Below are 18946 nucleotides of genomic sequence, written 5' to 3' on the forward strand. Positions count from 1 at the left end.
CCAGAAGCACCTACACTTCCCCCAGAGACTTGCATTGTGGATCCCTGATGCTTTGAAGTGTGAGGGGTTCCCTAAACGGTTCTCTCAAGCCCCTCATTTGCAAATAACTCATTGACAAGTTGTGCATTTTCACAAAAGATTGCACTAAAGCAGGGAAGAACCTACAGCCCCAGCTGGAAGGGGGATGCAACACTAGGCAGGCTCCCGAGGTCTTGGGCGGTGCGGGGGCGGATTGCACATACTCTGCTCTTTGCACTTGGAGAGAGGAGGGATGGTAAAACCAGCGGCCTGAGGCCTGGCACTATTCCCACTGCCCGGGTGTTCCCCCACCAGCGCCCAGCTCCTTCAGTTGCAAGGGCTATTTTTACCCCTTCTAGGACTCAAAGAAGCTGGGTCTTTCTCCTTCAGGTTACTATATAGAGGATGTGCCCTCCCAACAACAACGAGATGCTCTCCCCATCAGCCCGTCTTCACATCTGCAATACCACTCCTAGAAATTCAGCCCTTTGGGTCTTGAAGAGTGTAAGTAGCCACAAGTCCCAGGGAGGAGCTCTGCCTTAACCATAGACAGCTAACACCTGGGAATTAGTTTAGCCTAAACTTTCCAACCGCAATGATCTGCGAACAAGGGTCCTTCAACCATGAAACTCCGGTCGAAGACAAGGAGGCAGAGCAGGCGAGGGGCTTCAGTGAGGAGCAGGGAGGGAGAGCAAGACTGTGACGCCCGACGCCCCAGTTTTGCCTAGGACGCCGGGGCTGCCGCCACTGCCCTATCTTCCCTGACTCGCGTTTAGGCTAGAAGGACTTTCACGTGGCACCTTCGCCCCCGCAGCTGGGAGAAGAGCCCACCTCTCTTCCTTGAAGGCTAGCGGCGATTTGCAGCCCTCAAATCAAAAGCGCCCCCTTCGGATGACGCCTATAGAGACAACGGCATAACTGTCCCCAAGCACCTCATCTTTCAAAAGAAAACCGTGCTGCCTGGAAACGCTGGGGTCGCCGCCTTACGCGCCACACCCCGCCCCAACTCCTCGCCGCACGTAGGAACCCCTCTCGAACAGTGGAGCCGGGGGCAGGCTCCCGAGGGAGGGTCCCGACCCCGGGACCCCCGCCCTCGGCGAATGACTCCCAGGGACCGCGCCGGGACAAAAGCGTGGGGCGGGCTCACTCACCCGCGCGGCGAAAGCGGCCCGGGAGCCGAGGCACGGCGCTCGGCGGGGGCGTCCCGACCACCGGCGCGCAGCGCAGGCTCAGCGCTCAACCCGCCGCCGGCTGCGGACCGGGCGGCGCTGGGAGCCCGCGAGGCGAGTCCCGCACGGGACGGGGCGGGGCGAGGGTGAATAGCCGAAGAGAAAGCGAGCAAGTGGGAGAGCAAACGCGACTGTGCTAGCGACTGAGAGCACGGCGCTCCGAGTCCAGACCCAAAAGGCCGCCTCTGGCTCACACGCGCTGATTTGCATGTCATTTGCATAGCGCTCTGGGAATGGACCTGCGGTCCTTCCGCCACGCCTACCCGCCCTCCTCCCACTGGTCGGGAGAGGAGAATCCGGAGCGGAACCGAGCGCTGGACGTCGGTCCACCTCGCCCTTCCCCCCGCACCGCCCCAATTCCTCCTTGCACACCGGACTGGTGGCCTTCAGGGTGTTTTCTCATGTTTTCCCGTGGAAGACCACTCGATACACAAAAGAAGAACACACTGGAAAAACTCTGTAGACTTTAAAATTAATTTTTTCTTTGATGTGGCTATCAAAAACAACAACGAATCGAGTAGATTCCCCCAAATGAATGCGATTTTGGTTTTTGGACAAAGTATCGCGAAAAACTTGCTCATTTTCAAAATTGGACACAAGGTGCAATTTTGTTCTGCCTAGATAACATAGTCCTTAAAAAGGGGGGTTCTGGGGCTTCCCTGGTGACGCAGTGGCTGAGAGTCCGCCTGCCGATGGAGGGGAGACGGGTTCGTGCCCCGGTCCGGAAAGATCCCACATGCCGCGGAGCGGCTAGGCCCATGAGCGATGGCAGCTGAGCCTGCACGTCTGGAGCCTGTGCTCCGCAACGGGAGAGGCCACAGCCGTGAGAGGCCCGCGTACCGCAAAAAGAAAAAGGCGGGTTCTGGAGTTGAGAACCCTACCCCTTACTTTACAGCTGCAAAATTTTGGGCAAGTTACTAATCTGTTACTCTGTCTTCTTATCTCTAAAATGGGACAATCTGCCTCATAGGAATGTAAAGGCTTCACTGAGATAAGCCAGGTAAAGTGCTTAGGATAGCGCCTAACAGTTACTTTTAAACATGCGAGTATGATCTATATCTACTTAATGGAGAGGCAATCAGACCACAGCGAGGCAAGAAAGAGGAAGGGAGAGGTAGGGGAGGAGGCTATAGATGGCAAAGAAAGAACGGCCTAAGATTAGAGACAGTCTCTCAAAGGTTCAGGCCAGGGTTCCCCCACCCAATTCTGCTGTTAGGCTAACCAGACCCAGCTCTGAGAAAGCATTTCTATATCTTATTTCCCCTCAGAAGATCCAGCTGTGAATGCAATTTGAAACGTTATCATGGGATGTTCTGGATAAATATTAAAAATGTTCAACTCAGCTACTTCTTAAAAAAAAAAAAATTGAATCTAAATGAAGCAAAGTCTGTTCTGTGGTGGAGAGTCCCAGTTGGGAGACCTGAGTGTTAGACCTGGTTCTGGCACTAGCTTCGTGGAGCTTGTGGGAGTCACCATCTCTGGCCCTCAGTTTTCTAATCTGGAAAATGAGGAAGCTCCTTGGGATGTTTTTTGTTTTTTTGTTTTTTTCAGGCATCTTCCAGCTCTGAAACTTTAGCCCCAGGGTTCCTCTGATATTTTCCTTCGTTGTGTGTTAAGAATCCTTCATTGGTTTGGAGGATAACTATACAGCCTTTTCAAAATTAATATTTTTCCTCTTGCCTAATATTTAGTTTGCATCTGATATGAAATATTTTGTAGAGCTTCCTGATCTCTTCATTTGGACCCTCTCCTTCCCCCCCCACAAACTGTTTATTCCAGGTAAAGGAGTACTTATTATGCTTTTTATAGTAAAATAAAACACAAGTACAGAAAAACCACACAAAACAAATATATAGATTATATAGACTGGTGAATTTTTATGAGGCAAACATCCTTGCAGTCACCACCCAAGTCAGCAAATAGACCTCTGCCAGCCACCCCAGAAGCCTCTCCATGTGCCCCATCCCTATCCCTATCACTTTTGCTAGTTTCTTTACATAATTATCTCCCAAGTTGCATCTTGCCCATTTTTTTTTTTAACTTGATGTGCCTTTTAAGCCTTTTATTACAATTTATCTGTTGAAGGACAGTAGGCCTTTTGACCTGTGGAGTTTCCCACAGTCTGGGAACTGTATTTTTTTTTTTTTTTTGCGGTACGTGGGCCTCTCACTGCTGTGGCCTCTCCCGTTGCGGAGCACAGGCTCCAGATGCGCAGACTCAGCGGCCATGGCTCACGGGCCCAGCCGCTCCACGGCATGTGGGATCTTCCTGGACCGGGGCACAAGCCCGAGTCTCCTGCATCGGCAGGCGGACTCTCAACCACTGCGCCACCAGGGAAGCCCTGAGAACTGTATTTTAATAAGGTACTTTGGCATATTCCTCTGTCCTCTGCATTTCTTGCAAACTGGCAACTGCCCCAGAGGTTTCACCAGTCTGAGGTTCCATCTGTCTGGCAAAACTGCAGATGGTGGTGTGTTCTTTCATCAGGAGGTTGGTAATGTCTGGTTTTGCTCTTTTTCTTTTGAGGCTAGCAGGTGTTCATGCTGAATTCCAAGAACCCTGAATTAAGTCATTGAGGGTTGCAAAATGGTGATATTTTAATTCTATAATTTTGTTTTTATTTATTAGCTGAATAAGTTTATAAGGAGATATTTCCTCTCATCCAGTATTTTGTTACCATGAGATAAGTTCTTAAGAGAAAATTTGGGTAAAGGAGATATTTCCTCTCATCCAGTATTTTGTTACCATGAGATAAGTTCTTAAGAGAAAATTTGGGTAAAGGAGATATTTCCTCTCATCCAGTATTTTGTTACCATGAGATAAGTTCTTAAGAGAAAATTTGGGTAAATACTTGCTTTTTTCTTTTAATTTATCAGTTTCCAAGATAATGAATTGGTTCTCTGTCATCCTCAAAAGGTGACTTAATTAGGTTTCTTAGTGTCATTATAATTCATGGATTTACATCTAGTTGATGTATTTCAATCTACTGTAATTCTAATCTTTATTAAAGCTCAAATTGTCCAATCTTTGGCCAGTAGGTATCTTCCTTTCTACCTAGTATGACAAGATGTTCCAGGCTCATTTTGTACATTTGCTGCTCCAGACCTGGAATCAGCCATTTCTCCAAAAGAAGCACTAATTACCTTTATTTACTGATACCTTTATTGATATGGACACTAGGGGGTGTTCATTGCTACTAGGTTGGTAACTGTTTCTAGGTCTTTTCAATAGGTAGAATTGGGATAGAATACTTCACGAGTTCATGTTACTATTTCTAATTCAATTTCAGGGCTACAGTGTTTTCAATTAACCCCTTCTAAATTACATCAGGATCTCAGAAGAAATTCCACACGGAGAATTCCAGTTCTCAAGAATTTACGGATCCACCAGAGGGCAGACAGCAGAAGCAAGAAGAACTACAATCCTGCAGCCTGTGGAACAAAAACCACATTCACAGAAAGATAGACATGGTGAAAAGGCAGAAGGCTATGTACCAGATGAAGAACAAGATAAAACCCCAGAAAAACAACTAAATGAAGTGGAGATAGGCAACCTTCCAGAAAAAGAATTCAAAATAATGATAGTGAAGATGATCCAGGGCCTCAGTAAAAGAATGGAGGCAAAGATCAAGAAGATGCAAGAAATGTTTAACAAAGACCTAGAAGAATTAAAGAACAAACAAACAGAGATGAACAATACAATAACTGAAATGAAAACTACACTAGAAGGAATCAATAGCAGAATGACTGAGGCAGAAGAACGGATAAGTGACCTGGAAGAGAGAATGGTGGAATTCACTGCTGCAGAACAGAATAAGGAAAAAAGAATGAAAGGAAATGAAAACAGCCTAAGAGACCTCTGGGACAACATTAAACGCAACAACATTCTCATGATAGGGGTCCCAGAAGGAGAAAAGAGAGAGAAAGGACCCGAGAAAATATTTGAAGGGATTATAGTCAAAATTTCCCTAACATGGGAAAGGAAATAGCCACCCAAGTCCGGGAAGCACAGAGTCCCATACAGGATAAACCCAAAGAGAAATGCGCCGAGACACACAACTCAAACTCCTCCAAAGAATTGCAGAGGAAGGAACACTCCCAAACTCATTCTATGAGGGCACCATCACCCTGATACGAAAATCAGACAAAGATCCTACAAAAAAAGAAAATTACAGACCAATATCACTGATGAATATAGATGCAAAAATCCTCAACAAAATATTAGCAAACAGAATCCAACAACACATTAAAAGGATCATACACCATGATCAAGTGGGATTTATCCCAGGGATGCAAGGTTTCTTCAATATGCACAAATCAATCAATGTGATACACCATATTAACAAATTGAAGATTAAAAACCATATGATCATCAAAAAGAAAAAACTTTTATATATTAGCAAATAAAATCCAGTAAAAAAAAAGATTTATATATAAAGTAATTGACCAAGTAATGTTTATATCAGGAGTGCAAATTTGGTTTTACATTTGGAAATACCTTTCACCATATTAACAGAATAAAGGAGAAAATCCATATGATCATCTAAATAGAGACAGGAAAAAACATATAACAAAAATTTAACAACAAATTGATAAGAAACACTATCACCAAATTAGGAACAGAACTTCCTCAATCTGATAAAGAACTTCTACAGAAAAATATAGCACTGACGCCATGCTTAGTTATCACACTGTATGTTTTTGCTCTAAAATTCGGCACACGGCGAGATTGTCCTCTCTCATCACTCTTATTCAACATTTCAGCAATAACGTGTAAAAAAGAATTAAAAGACATTCAGACTGGACAGGAAGAAGCAAAGGTGTCTTTATTTGTAGATTTCATAATTGTTATTTTAAAAATGCTAAGAAATATACACCAAAACTATTATATTTAATAAATAAATTTACCAACATTGGAGAACAATAGGTTAATATACAAAGGGTAATTTTATTTTTATTTACTAGCAATAAACAATTGGAGATAAAACCTATTGAAAAAAAAGAATTTATGGGATGATACAATTAGAATATCCCAGTTTACTACTTTGTTTTATTTCATATTAAACACACAACAATCACAAAGTAACAATATTAATACTATCATCACCAATTCTAATTGTTGAAAACAGTTAGTTTTTGCATATATTATCCATTTTATTATAGTTGGGCTCTAATAGTTGTCAGCCTCTATAGCTAGCCCGTGTGTACTATCATCTTCCTCATTTAGCCCTCATTTAATCTTTTTTTTTTTTTTTGGCCATGCCACACGGCATGCGGGATCTTAGTTCCCCAAACAGGGATTGAACCCATGCCCCCTGCAATGGAAGCGTGGAGTCTTAACCACTGGACTGCCAGGAAATTCCCAGCCCTCATTTAATCTTAGTTCCATAGGTAAATATATATTTAATCCTCATCATTAATTCCTTATGTCTCTCTAATCTAGCCATTTTGGTTGTCTGAAAGCTTGTCCTCTGTAGATTCCTTAGAATGGGCTTATGGAAAGAGTATTCCCTGAGTTTTTTTATGTTGATTACAATATGTCTATGCCATTTATACTTGAAGGTCAATTTTACTGGATATTTTACTTGACTTGCATTTTCTTTCCTTGAAAATCTTAAATATGTTTTGACACTTACTTATGGCATAAAGAATTGCTGTTAAAAAGTCTGATAGTCTACTTTTCTATCCCTTTTAAGTTATATGCTCTTTTTGCATAGATACTTAAAGAACTTTATCTTTTTTCATTAAAGTCCAGTAATTTTACTAGAATATGTATATTGATTATTCTGGTTTGCTATTTCTCAGGTAGACAGTGTGTTCTTTTAAAATGTAGCTTTAAACATATATATTAAATTTCTCTATATTTACATTATATATTTAATTTCAGGAAAGTTTTTCTGTAATTATAATTTTTAATATTTGTTCTGTTCCCTTGCTTTAACTTGCTTCCCTGGGAACTTCCATCATCTGTATGTTGGACCTCTTTTGCCTGTCTCCAATATTTGTTCCTTTCCCTCAAATACTTTGAATTTCCTTCTTCATTTCTTTTTTTTAAATTAATTAATTTTTATTTTTGGCTGCCTTGGGTCTTCATTGCTGCGCACGGGCTTTCTCTAGTTGTGAGTGGGGGTTACTCTTCGATGTGCTGCGTGGGCTTCTCGTTGCAGTGGCTTCTCTTGTTGTGGAGCACGGGCTCTAGGTGCATGGGCTTCAGTAGTTGTGGCACGCAGGCTCAGTAGTTGTGGCGCATGGGCTTAGTTGCTCTGTGGCACGTGGGATCTTCCCGGGCCAGGGCTCGAACCCATGTCCCATGAGTTGGCAGGCAGAGTTTTAACCACTGTGCCACCAGGGAACCCCCCTTCATTTCTTTTTGATTTTAAAATTTTCTCTCCTTTTCACCTTCTCTTTCAATGTTTTGTTTGTTGTGTTTCTTTGCTTTTGTGTCACTTATACTTTAATCTTCATTTCTCAATTTTTTTTTTTTACTATTCTAATTCTTCTTTGAATTCTGATCCAATTTCTGAGTTTCTCTAATTCTGATGTATGTTGTTCTTATGTCACTTTCTCAATGACTTTTAGCTCTCTTAGGACATTAGAGCTTTGATTTGTCTTTTGAGCATATCTTTCTGGCAGGTATTCATTGTAGGGATGTTAATCTGATCTGCTCCTTATTCCCTTTTTTCCCTTAGTTTTGCCGGAGAGTTGACTTTGACTCTTTTCTGTTGTTCATTTTAACATGAATTTTATTTTCCTGAACTTCTAGAAGGAGATTTAATCCAGATAGCTTTTTTTTTTTTTTTGTGATATGCGGGCCTCTCACTGCCGTGGCCTCTCCCATTGCGGAGCACAGGCTCCAGACTCACAGGCTCAGCAGCCATGGCTCTTGGGCCCAGCCGCTCCGTGGCATGTGGGATCTTCCCGGACCCGGGCACAAACCCGCATCCCCTGCATCGGCAGGCGAACTCTCAACCACTGAGCTACCAGGGAAGCCCCAGATAGCTTTTTTAACTTCACAGAACTCTCCATTTTGTTGTTTCTGTAGAATGTTAAAAAAAATTTTGGTGGCTGGATTTCTGAGATTTCCTGGCTTTGCTTCTCTCACTCACTTTTATCTGGCTCTTCCTTTTCCTTCAACTCTGTTTTCCCTATCATGTCAATTTTTTTTTTCACTTTTTAAAAATTGTGGCAAAATATACGTAAGATATACCATTTTAACCATTTTTAAATGTACAATTTAGTGACATTAAGTACATTCACAGTGTTGTATAACCACCACCATCATGTATTTCCAGACTTTTTCATCATCCCAAACAGAAACTCCATGTACATTGAGCAATAACTCCCCATACCCCCTTCTCTCCAGTCTGTGGTAACCTCCACTCTACTTCCTGTCTCTATCAATGTTCCTAATCTAATGGATACCTCATATAAGTGGAATTATACAATATTTGTCCTTTTGGTGTGGTTATTTCATTTAGCATAAAACAAGGGTCATCTATATTGTACCATGTATCAAAACTTCATTTCTTTTTATAGCTGAATAATAATATTCCATTGTATGTATAAACCAAATTTTGTTTATCCATTCATCTAGTGATGGCTGCTTGAATAGTTTCCACTTTTTGGCTATTATGAATAATGACATTATGAATATTGGCATACAAGTATCTGTTTGAGTCCCTGTTTTCAACTCTGTTGGGTATATATCTAAGAGTGGAATTGCTGGGTCATATGATAAGTCTCTTTATAACTTTTTGAGGAACAACCAAACTATTTCCATAGTGTCTGTACCATTTTACATTCCCACCAACAATGCACAGAGGTTCCAAATTCTCAACATCCTCACCAATGTTTTTGAGATTTCTTATTTGACCTATGTGTTATCTAGAAGCATATTGTTTAATCTCCAAGTATTTGGGGGCATTTCCCAGCTATCTTTCTGTTATTGGTTTCTAGTTTAATTCCATTGTGGTCTGAGAGCAGACATTGTGTGGTTTTTATTCTTTTGAATTTAAGGTGTGCTTTAAGGTCCAGAATGTGGTCTATCTTGGTGAATGTTCCATGTGAGTTTGAGAAGAATGTGTATATTTCTGTTGTTAGATGGTCTATAGATGTCAATTTTTTTCCAGTTGATTGATGGTGTCATGAATTCAACTATGTCCTTACTGATTCTACCTGCTGACTTATCTATTTTTGATAGAGAGGTGATGAAGTCTCCTACTGTAATAGTGGATTCATCTATTTCTCCTTGTAGTTCTATCAGTTTTTGCCTCATGTATTTTGTTGCTCTGCTGTTACACACATACATGTTAAGGATTATTATGTCTTCTTGGAGAATTGACCCCTTCAGCACTATTTAATGCCCTTCTTTATCCCTAACTTTCATTGCTCTGAAATCTGCTTTGTCTGAAATTAGTATAAATACTCCTGCTTTTCTTGATTAGTGTCAGAATAGTATATCTTTTTTTTTTTTTTTTTTTTTTTTTTTGCAACGGGCCCAGCCACTCCGCGGCATGTGGGATCGTCTCGGACTGGGGCATGAACCTGTGTCCCCTACATCAGCAGGCAGACTCTCAACCACTGCGCCACCAGGAAAGCCCAGAATAGTATATCTTTATCCAACCATTTACTTTGAATTTGAATGTGTCATATTTAAAGTGGGTTTCTTGTAGACGGCATAGAATTGGGTCCTGTATTTTGATCCACTCTGACAATATCTGTCTTTTAAGTTGGTGCATTTAGACCATTGACATTCAAAGTGATTATTGGTATAGTTGGGTAATAAGCTACCATATTTCTTACTATATTCTATTTGTTATCCTTGTTCTTTTCTCTGATACTCACTGTGAGAACCAACTTGAGGTATTGGAGGTGAAGCACAAAAGTGTAGGCCACTTCCCCACTCCATGTCTGGGTGTCTCTAAATTTTTTAACTCTTAAGACTCATCTACACTGAGCTTCCATCAATTTGTCAATTGATGTCAATTTGACAATTGTCAATTTGTCAATCCAGGTTTTTCCTCCCCTGGCGCTCATTCCTGCAGAGGTGTCTGTTCATGGGTTTTTGCAGTAAGTTGTGATCCTTTGTCTCCATCTGTTTGTCTCTCCAATATTGGAAGCAATGGTTTGCCCTGTGAGATCACTTCTCTTACAGATCTAAGAAGTGTTGTTAATTTTTCAGTTTGTTCAGCTTTTTATGTGTTGTCAGGGTGGAGATGTCCATACTTCTTACATTCCAGACCAGAAACTAGAAGTTTCTCATCAACATTTTAAGTTTTCTGGGATTTTTTTTCTTTTTTTTATAATAGCCATCTTAGCAGTTGTGAAGTATATCCCATTGTGGTTTCGATTTGCCTTTCCCTGATGACTAATGATGTTGAGCATATTTTCATGTGCTTATTGGCCATTTGTATATCTTCTTTGGAGAAATGTCTTTGAATTATTTTGCCCCTTTTTAAATTAGATTGTTGTTTTTTTTTTAATCATTGAGTTTTAGGGGTTCTTTATATATTCTGGATACTAATCCTTTGTTGGATATATGATTTGCAAATATTTTCTCCCATGCTGTGGGTTGCCTTTTCACATCATTGTGTCCTTTGATGCCAAAAGTTTTAAATTTTGATGGGATTCAGTTTATCTATTTCTTCTTTTGTTGCCTATGATATTGATGCCATACTTAAACTATTGTCAAATCCAAGGTCATGAAGATTTTCTCCTATGTAAGAATTTTATAGTTTTAGCTATTGCATTTAGGTCTTTAATCAATTTTGAATTAATATTTGTAAATGGGGTAAGGTAAAGGTCCAACTTCATTCTTTTGCATGTGGGTATCTAGCTTTCTCAGTGCCATTTGTTGAAAAGACTGTTTTTTCCCCATTGAATGGTCTTGGCAGTCTTGTCAAAAATCAATTGGCCATATAAGCAAGGGTTTATTTCTGGACTGTCTATTGTATTCCATTTGTCTATATGTCTGTCCTTATGCCATCCCACACTGTTTTGATTATTGGAGTTCTGTATTACGTTTTAAAATCATGAAATGTGAGACCACCAACTTTGTTCATCTTTTTGAGATTGTTTTGGTTATTTGGGGGTCCCTTGAGATGTCATATGAATTTTAGGACATTTTCCCTCCCATATTTGCAAAAAAACATCGAGATTTTGAGAGAGATTGCATTGAATCTGTAGATTGCTTTGGATAGTATTGTCATCTTAATAATATTAAGCCTTCTAGTCCACAAACACAAGATGTCTTCTCATTTATTTTCTTTCTTTTCTTCTTTCATTTCTTTTTGTAATGTTTTGTAGTTTTTGGTGTAAAAGTCTTTCACCTCCTTGGTTAAATTTATTTCTAACTACTTTATTCATTTTTGATGCTATTGAAAATGGAATTGTCTTCTTAATTTACTTTTCTGATTGCTCATTCCTAGCATATAGACATGCAACTGATTTTTGCTTATTGATTTTGTATCCTGCCCTATTATGACAATTTCATTCCACTTCCAAAAATTTATCCTTAATGTGAAGTCCTGTCCTGAAAGGGAATCCTGGCTGGTCAGTTTTAAGAGTTAATGGGGGCTGGACTGTACCAGTCCTTATAAACTGTGGCTAATGACTAGAGATCAAGAGGGTTTGCATAAAGTTATTGGAAATATATCACTTAACCTGAAAAATACCATGGTCCAAACACACAAACCTAGTGCATGATGGCTGATTTGTCAAGATTAAATAAATCAGCTTCAGAGAGAAATTTTTCTGTTTGTCCCCTTTGATGTCCTGAAATAATGGAAGTTAGCCCCATCGCCCCACAGCAAGACACTAGTTGTAGAAAATATTCCTTTGCTTGATGGGGATGGGGTTTCCATTTATTTTTACTGCCTTCCTAGGAAGTTTAATCTGCAAGTCCTGGCCTCCATCTGTCTGTGCACATCCTCTGCACTTCCTTCCTGTCTTTGGATCCCTTCTCTGGCCTGGTCCTCTTCGTTGCTGGGCCCTTATTAGGAAAGCCAAAGGAGAAAGAAAGGGAAGAAAGAGAAGGTAAAATATAATTGATTAATCTCTGACAAATGTCAAATATTAAATAGCTCACCTTAGTTTATGAATTCATTAAATCCACATATATCAGCATTAGTGGATTAAGGTTAAAACTCAGTTTTCTGCATAATGAGAATCTATGGCCAGATGATATCATCTATTAAAAATGCTTTGTTTTTCAGAAGTAGAAACGGAGGTTAGAGAGTAAGTCATACATTTCCACCTCAAATTTGTTGTGTGAAGGGAGTATAGTTTAGTGCTAAGATCTTCTGAGTCAGCCACTTGGTTTGCATGGCAGCTTTGTCATTAACTAGTTGTGTGACCTTGGACAAGTAAATTCTTCTGGGCCTTAATTTCCTAATTGTTAAAAAATGAGATACAAACAAAATAAACCCTGTCTACTTCATGGTGTTGTTTTGAAACTTGAATGAGAAGATGCACTGCAAATCATATTAACTCTGGCCTCCAGTGGGCTAAAATTCTTTCCATTATTTATGAATACACAAAGTGAATGAAGGAGTATATTTATTGTAATTATTTATCTGTGGAAATAAACAACGACAAAAAGGTATTCATTGCAAAACCAAAACAATCAAACAACATCATAACAGCAAAATGGCATTTCTAAGAGGAAAAAAACAAACAGAAGAAAAACTTCCTTGGGAAATTTTTACCCTGGATTATCCCAGCATGTTTTATAATGGTCTCCTACATGTCCATGTACCCACTAGAAAAACTGGCTAATTAAGTCAAGAGCCCTCACGTGAGGGCTGACATTAGGATGTTGGCTAAAACAGCAACATTCCAGATTTCTCTTCTTTGTGGGTCTTCCAGGGCTCATCTGGTTCCCTCCCCCAACCTCTTAGCAAGACCTTACCTAAATGATCTTAGAGAGATGCATATCCACCTTTCCTTCCTGATAATATGAGAAGGAACTTGCAATTCAATTACAAGTTCCAGTGACTGGACAGTCTGTCTAAAAAGTTCTTTCTTATGCCTTTATAATCTTCATGCTGCTAATAAAAATCCATTCAAATCATGTTAGTGACAAAAATTCTAAATACTATAAATAAATTTAACAAGATAGACTCAAAATCTATATTGAAACAAACTGAGGGAAAAAACTATGAAAAGACACAAAATAGGATTTTAATAAATTGAAAGTCATATCATGTTCCCAGAAGGAAAGACAATAAAAAACTGTTAATTCTACAAATTTTAATATATAAATTTAATGTAGTTCCAATTAGAATTCCAACAAGGTTTTTCTTGGAATTAGATAAAATGATTCTAAAATTCAATAGAAAAAGAATGCCAAAGAATAGTTAACACAACTATAAAAATGTAAGAAAAGACAGAGTGGGTATGTACAGGGGCTTACTAAGATATCAGTTGTACTATAAAGTTTATGTATTCAAATCAATATGGCATTAGTAAGGGTGTATAAAAATGTATTTGTGGAACAGAATAAATAATTGATAATTATATTACAGTGGCTGTTGTTTGTGTGCCAAACTGGTAGTTCAATGGGAAAAAGATGAATTCTTTTTTTTTTAAAGTGCAGTCATAATGGGCTACCCATCTGAAAGAAAATAAAAATGGACTACTATATTATACTAAATTCAAAAGTAAACTACAAATGGATTAAAGATTTTAATGTAAAAGAAAAATATTTTTAAACTTGAAGAAAACTGTCTATGAGATTATATGTACAATCTATGGTTTGGGGAGACTTTCCTTACCAAGAACTAAGAAACTATAAAATAAAAACAAGCATATTTGACCATATACAAATAATTTTTTTTGTTTGTTTGTTTGGCAAAAGGTACTAAGACAGTTAGTTGCAATCAATATGTCTGGGAAAATGTTTGTGCTACTATATTCTCACAAAGGATTACTTTCTATACAAAGCACCCTTAAAAATTGGTAAGACAAAACCAACAATGGGAATAGAAAATTGTGCAAAGGATACAGACAAACAATTCACTAGTGAGTAAAGCCAAAGGGCCCAACAAACACATGAGTATGGTCAAATTCATTCATATGGTAGAAATCAGGGAAATAAAAATGAAAGTAACATAAAATTGCTTGACACCCATCACACTGGCAAACACAAAAACAGCTATAGCAAAGCTTCCACTGATCAAATGTGGGACAATTTAAGTATCAATAAGAGTCATAACAACAGTGGATTAAAACACATCAAATAAATTTAATCCATGAATTCATAACGATACTGAAAAACAATTCACCACTGAAGGATACTAGGGAACGAATTCATTATTTTGAAAACTGGTAAGTAACTGGAAAGAATTAAGCATTTTTCTTATTTATGTAAATGAACTGTTGGGCAACCAAATAGCAGATGGGAGGGAGTTTTTCTTTATAGATGTATTCTGTGTCACAAATGAAAAACGACAGAGTTGGACGGTCATCATTTTGCAACCCTAACGGATCTGGACATTGACAATCAGTGGTTGCTAACATCACAAAGGGAGAGACAATCAGACATTATGTGAGTCCCAGTGGAGGAACAGACACCATCTATGAATTATTCTTGTCATAAAGGTCAAACCTGAATCTGACCAAGCCTCTAGATTCCACTACCAATTCACAGGAAATAACTAGGATAACATTCCACTACAACATAGGGATGCAACCTACAAAATTCAGACTGCAAGAAACTTCACGGCACTGACAACTGAGTTCTTTTAACAAATAAATTGTAAGGAACAAAAAGATGGAGAGAGAGACTATAAATTAAATGACACATAAAACATTTTAATTCGTTGCAATTTGTAGGCCTTATTTGAATCCTTACTCAAATAAAATGTAAACACTGGCTGAATATTTAATGAATAATTATTGTTAATTTTTTAGATATTATAATAATATTGTGTGATTTTATCTTTTAGACATACTTTTTTTTTTTTTTTTTTTGGGTACCCCGGCCCCCCCCTTACATACATTTATACTTATATTTATAAATGAAATAATATGGCATCTGGAATTTGCCTTAAAATAACATAAAACAGGGGGAATTAGGGACAGAATCAGCCATGGCAGATGGCGGTTGAGGCTGCCAGATAAGAACATGATAATTCATTATATTATCTGCCTATTTTGTGCATGTTTGAAATTCTCCACAATAAAACACACACACACACACACACACACACACACACACACACACACACCCCAAGCCATCGTTCCTATTGCTGACTGCGTGGTATGCATGAAGGCAATTCTCACACATGGCTGGCAGAAATGTAAAGTGTTACAACCTTTGCAGAGGCAATTTGGCAAGATCTATTTTTTAAAATACATATATCCTTTGTCCCAGAAATTCTACTCCTGGGGCCCTATTCCTCAGGAATAGAAGTAGAAATCCACAAAGCCACATTACAGGTATGTTTACTGTGAAACTGTTCATAGGGGAACCCAATCTACAGCCATCTACAGTCTACAGCAGATTTGGTAGACTGGTCCACACTCCCTCTAGTTAACCCTTTTCTTATGTGTCTTTCTATTTTGCAGAGGCTGAAAAACTAAAGACATGGTTCCCAGACTGCCTTGAAGCTAGTGTTCTAGACTGTGATTTAATTTCACCAGTCAGATGTACTAGTGCAGCTCTGACAGACGCAGTATGGGCCTGGAGTCAAAAGTTCTGGCGGTAGCTTCCTAACCCCCCAAGTTGCAGGTAGGGTGGCATGATTCTGGAACCTGCAGCTGGGACAGCAACTTCCTGACTGTATGGATGTTGTAGTTCCCTTGGGGGGCAGGTTCTTTGGGACCGTTGTGGGAGTCATCCCTGGAGGCCCAGCCTAGAGCCTGCTATATGGGTCCCTCTAATGATTTACTAAGTCCCAAATTTCCTACATTAAATCATTTTCTACTTAAAATAACTAGTTTCTGTTATATACAACTGATCCAAATTATTGAATAAATTGTAGTATTACATCTCCATATCATAGAATATTAAAAGAATGAATTAGGTCCATATAAATGACATACTAGTCATCTAGAGGGATTTTCATAGGTACTTCTAAGTGTGAGAAAATAAAAATACAGAAAAAATGAGTATCTTATGACCCATTTTTGCAAAACAATGATCAACTCCCTGAAATTTCTATAAATACAAGGATCCACGTAGGATTTTATGAGCATGGAGAAAATACTGGTTATGAATATAGGTTACAGGTGTGTGGCTAGGGAATACAAAAGAGGCTAATATGGGGATAGGAGGTGTAGAATGAATGTTGGTGAAAAAAAGCAAGCATGACATGATCTTACATATGTACATTATTTGATCAAAATAAAAGTTAAGCGACACATAGATTTGAAGTAGAAGCTTAATAGGAATCAAAGCAGAGAGAAAAACAAATTACAAGGAAATATTTGAAGAAATAATGACTTAGAATTTTCCAGAATTAGAAAAGGATGTAAGATCACTGATTTAAAGAGCTCATAGAGCACTAACAGGAGACATTAAAAACAACAACAAAACACTGTCATATTCATTAGAGTGAAATTTAAGATCATCAAAGCCAGAGAAAATTTTAAAGGCTACCAGAGAGGAAAATTATATCACCTTGAAAGCAACAAGGCTCTGGTCCATGACAGTCTTCCTCAGAGCCACTGGGAGCCAGAAGGCAACAGTGTAATGTGCAAAGTGCTGAAGGAAAACAAGTTTGAACCTAGGATTTTATATCAAAGCCACTATGTTTTAAATCTGATATTCCCTCATCCTACTGTCAATTTTGCCTTCGTTTCTGAGGTGGCTTAATCTTTTCCTTCCATTTCTTTCCTAAACTCTGCAGCTTCTGCTTCATTTCCTCCTGCTGTCTCATCACCTTGTCCCTAAGTTTTTGCTTCTCTGTTCAATGTTCTTGATTTGAATAAATATTCGTTAAAATCAGTTTTAAAAGTTCATGGCCAGAGACTTCCCTGGTGGTCCAGCAGGTACCACTCTGTGCTCCCAATGCAGGGGGCCCGGGCTCGACTCCTGGTCAGGGAACTAGATCCCGCATGCTGCAACTAAAGATCCTAAGACCTGGCACAGTCAAAAAAAATTTTTTTAAGTTAAAAAATTAAAAAAAAAAAAAGGTTCATGCCCAAATATTTAGTCAAAACTTTATGGCAACTTTTTTTTTTGTGTGCGGTACGCGGGCCTCTCACTGTTGTGGCCTCTCCCATTGCGGAGCACAGGCTCCAGATGCGCAGGCTCAGCGGCCTTGGCTCACGGGCCCAGCCGCTCCGCGGCATGTGGGATCTTTTCGGACCGGGAACCCGTGTCCCCTGCAGCAGCAGGCGGACTCTCAACCACTGTGCCACCAGGGAAGCCCTATGGCAACATTTTTTTGATGTTTTTATTTATTTATTTTAAAATTTATTTTTGGCTGCATTGGGTCTTTGTTGCTGCACACGGGATTTCTCTAGCTGCGGCGAGCAGGGACTACTCTTCCTCACGGTGCGGGGGCTTCTCATTGTGGTGGCTTTTCTTGTGGAGCACGAGCTCTAGGCACGTGGGCTTCAGCAGTTGTGGCAGGCAGGCTCAGTAGTTGTGCTCGCGGGCTCTAGAACACAGGCTCAGTAGTTGTGGTGCACGGGTTTAGTTGCTCTGTAGCATGTGGGGTCTTCCTGGACCAGGGATTGAACCCATGTTCCGAGCATTGGCAGGCAGATTCTTAACCACTGTGCCACCAGGGACGTCCTTGATAAGGTTTTTAATTTAGTTTTATTTTTCTATTTCTTTTCTCTTTTTTTCCTCAAAATATTCTAGTATAGATCCTCTGCTGGTCCTTCTTGATGACTGATTTTTTTTTGAAGCAGATAAGGAAAGTTTTCCTGGATCAGCTATTTGCAGAATGCTTGTGTATAAGAAGGGTTGGAATTTTCCTTAATCTTCAGTTTTGTGCAGTGATTTGTTTAGCGTTACTTCTCTACATGGCAATAGGCATCTATATTTTTCCCCCAACATAAAGCTTATGGAACTTCTTTCCATTGTCGTAAACTAAGGATTTACAACGCTTCCCTCTGGCTGAGCTGTTCATCATTAAGAAGCATACTCTGCTAGCTCTTTCTGCTACCTGGAACCCATAGCATCCCCTCTCTGTTTCTTATCATATGTACCCTGCTTGATAACTACTGCTTCTGGCAGTTCTTCTAGCTCATCTGTGACTTGGTTTTAGAGCTGCCTCCTAGTTTTCCTCACAAATGGCATTTGTACTTCTCTTGTTTTTGATTTCTACAAAAGAAGGGGAAAGGACAACTTTACACTTCCATCTTCACATTGAAATCCAATGGAAACTATAGTTTAAATGTGAGGGTGACATAAAAATATTCGAGTCCTCAGAAAGTCACCACACAAAGATACTCTTTAGAAGTGATATCATCTAGAAGAAAAATAAATATGGAGGACACCTAAGAGATGAGTATTAGAGGAAAAGAGAAAGAACAGCAACCCAAAGCTAAAAATTCTATATGACACCAACATGGTGTGAGTGTCCATCAGCGCTATGTGTCTAGTTCCTTTGGTTGCAAACCATCTCCTTGGAAGTTGTAGCATTTTGAGCTGGAGAGTCTCTGAGATCATATTTCCTCATTTGGCAGGTCTTCAGGCTCTAGGTCCCTCAGAGGCACACTTTGTCTTGTGTTTAAATACTCAGT

At 39.5% G+C, this 18946-nt stretch overlaps 1 protein-coding gene across 3 annotated transcripts in view; it reads right to left on the bottom strand.

Moving 5' to 3' along the window:
* MYLK (myosin light chain kinase) overlaps nucleotides 1-1293 on the bottom strand; it is a 265262-nt gene extending 263969 nt beyond the window's left edge. For all 3 annotated transcript variants that reach the window (XM_024756503.1, XM_024756505.1, XM_024756502.1), the window contains exon 1: nucleotides 1170-1293. The gene's annotated coding sequence lies outside the window, so the exon portion shown is untranslated. The remainder of the gene's footprint in view (nucleotides 1-1169) is intronic.
* Between the last annotated feature and the right edge of the window lie 17653 nt (nucleotides 1294-18946).

This window comes from Neophocaena asiaeorientalis, unplaced genomic scaffold (assembly GCF_003031525.2).
Source record: "Neophocaena asiaeorientalis asiaeorientalis breed wild unplaced genomic scaffold, Neophocaena_asiaeorientalis_V1.1 scaffold22, whole genome shotgun sequence".
In the NCBI taxonomy this organism is placed as follows: Eukaryota; Metazoa; Chordata; class Mammalia; order Artiodactyla; family Phocoenidae; genus Neophocaena; species Neophocaena asiaeorientalis.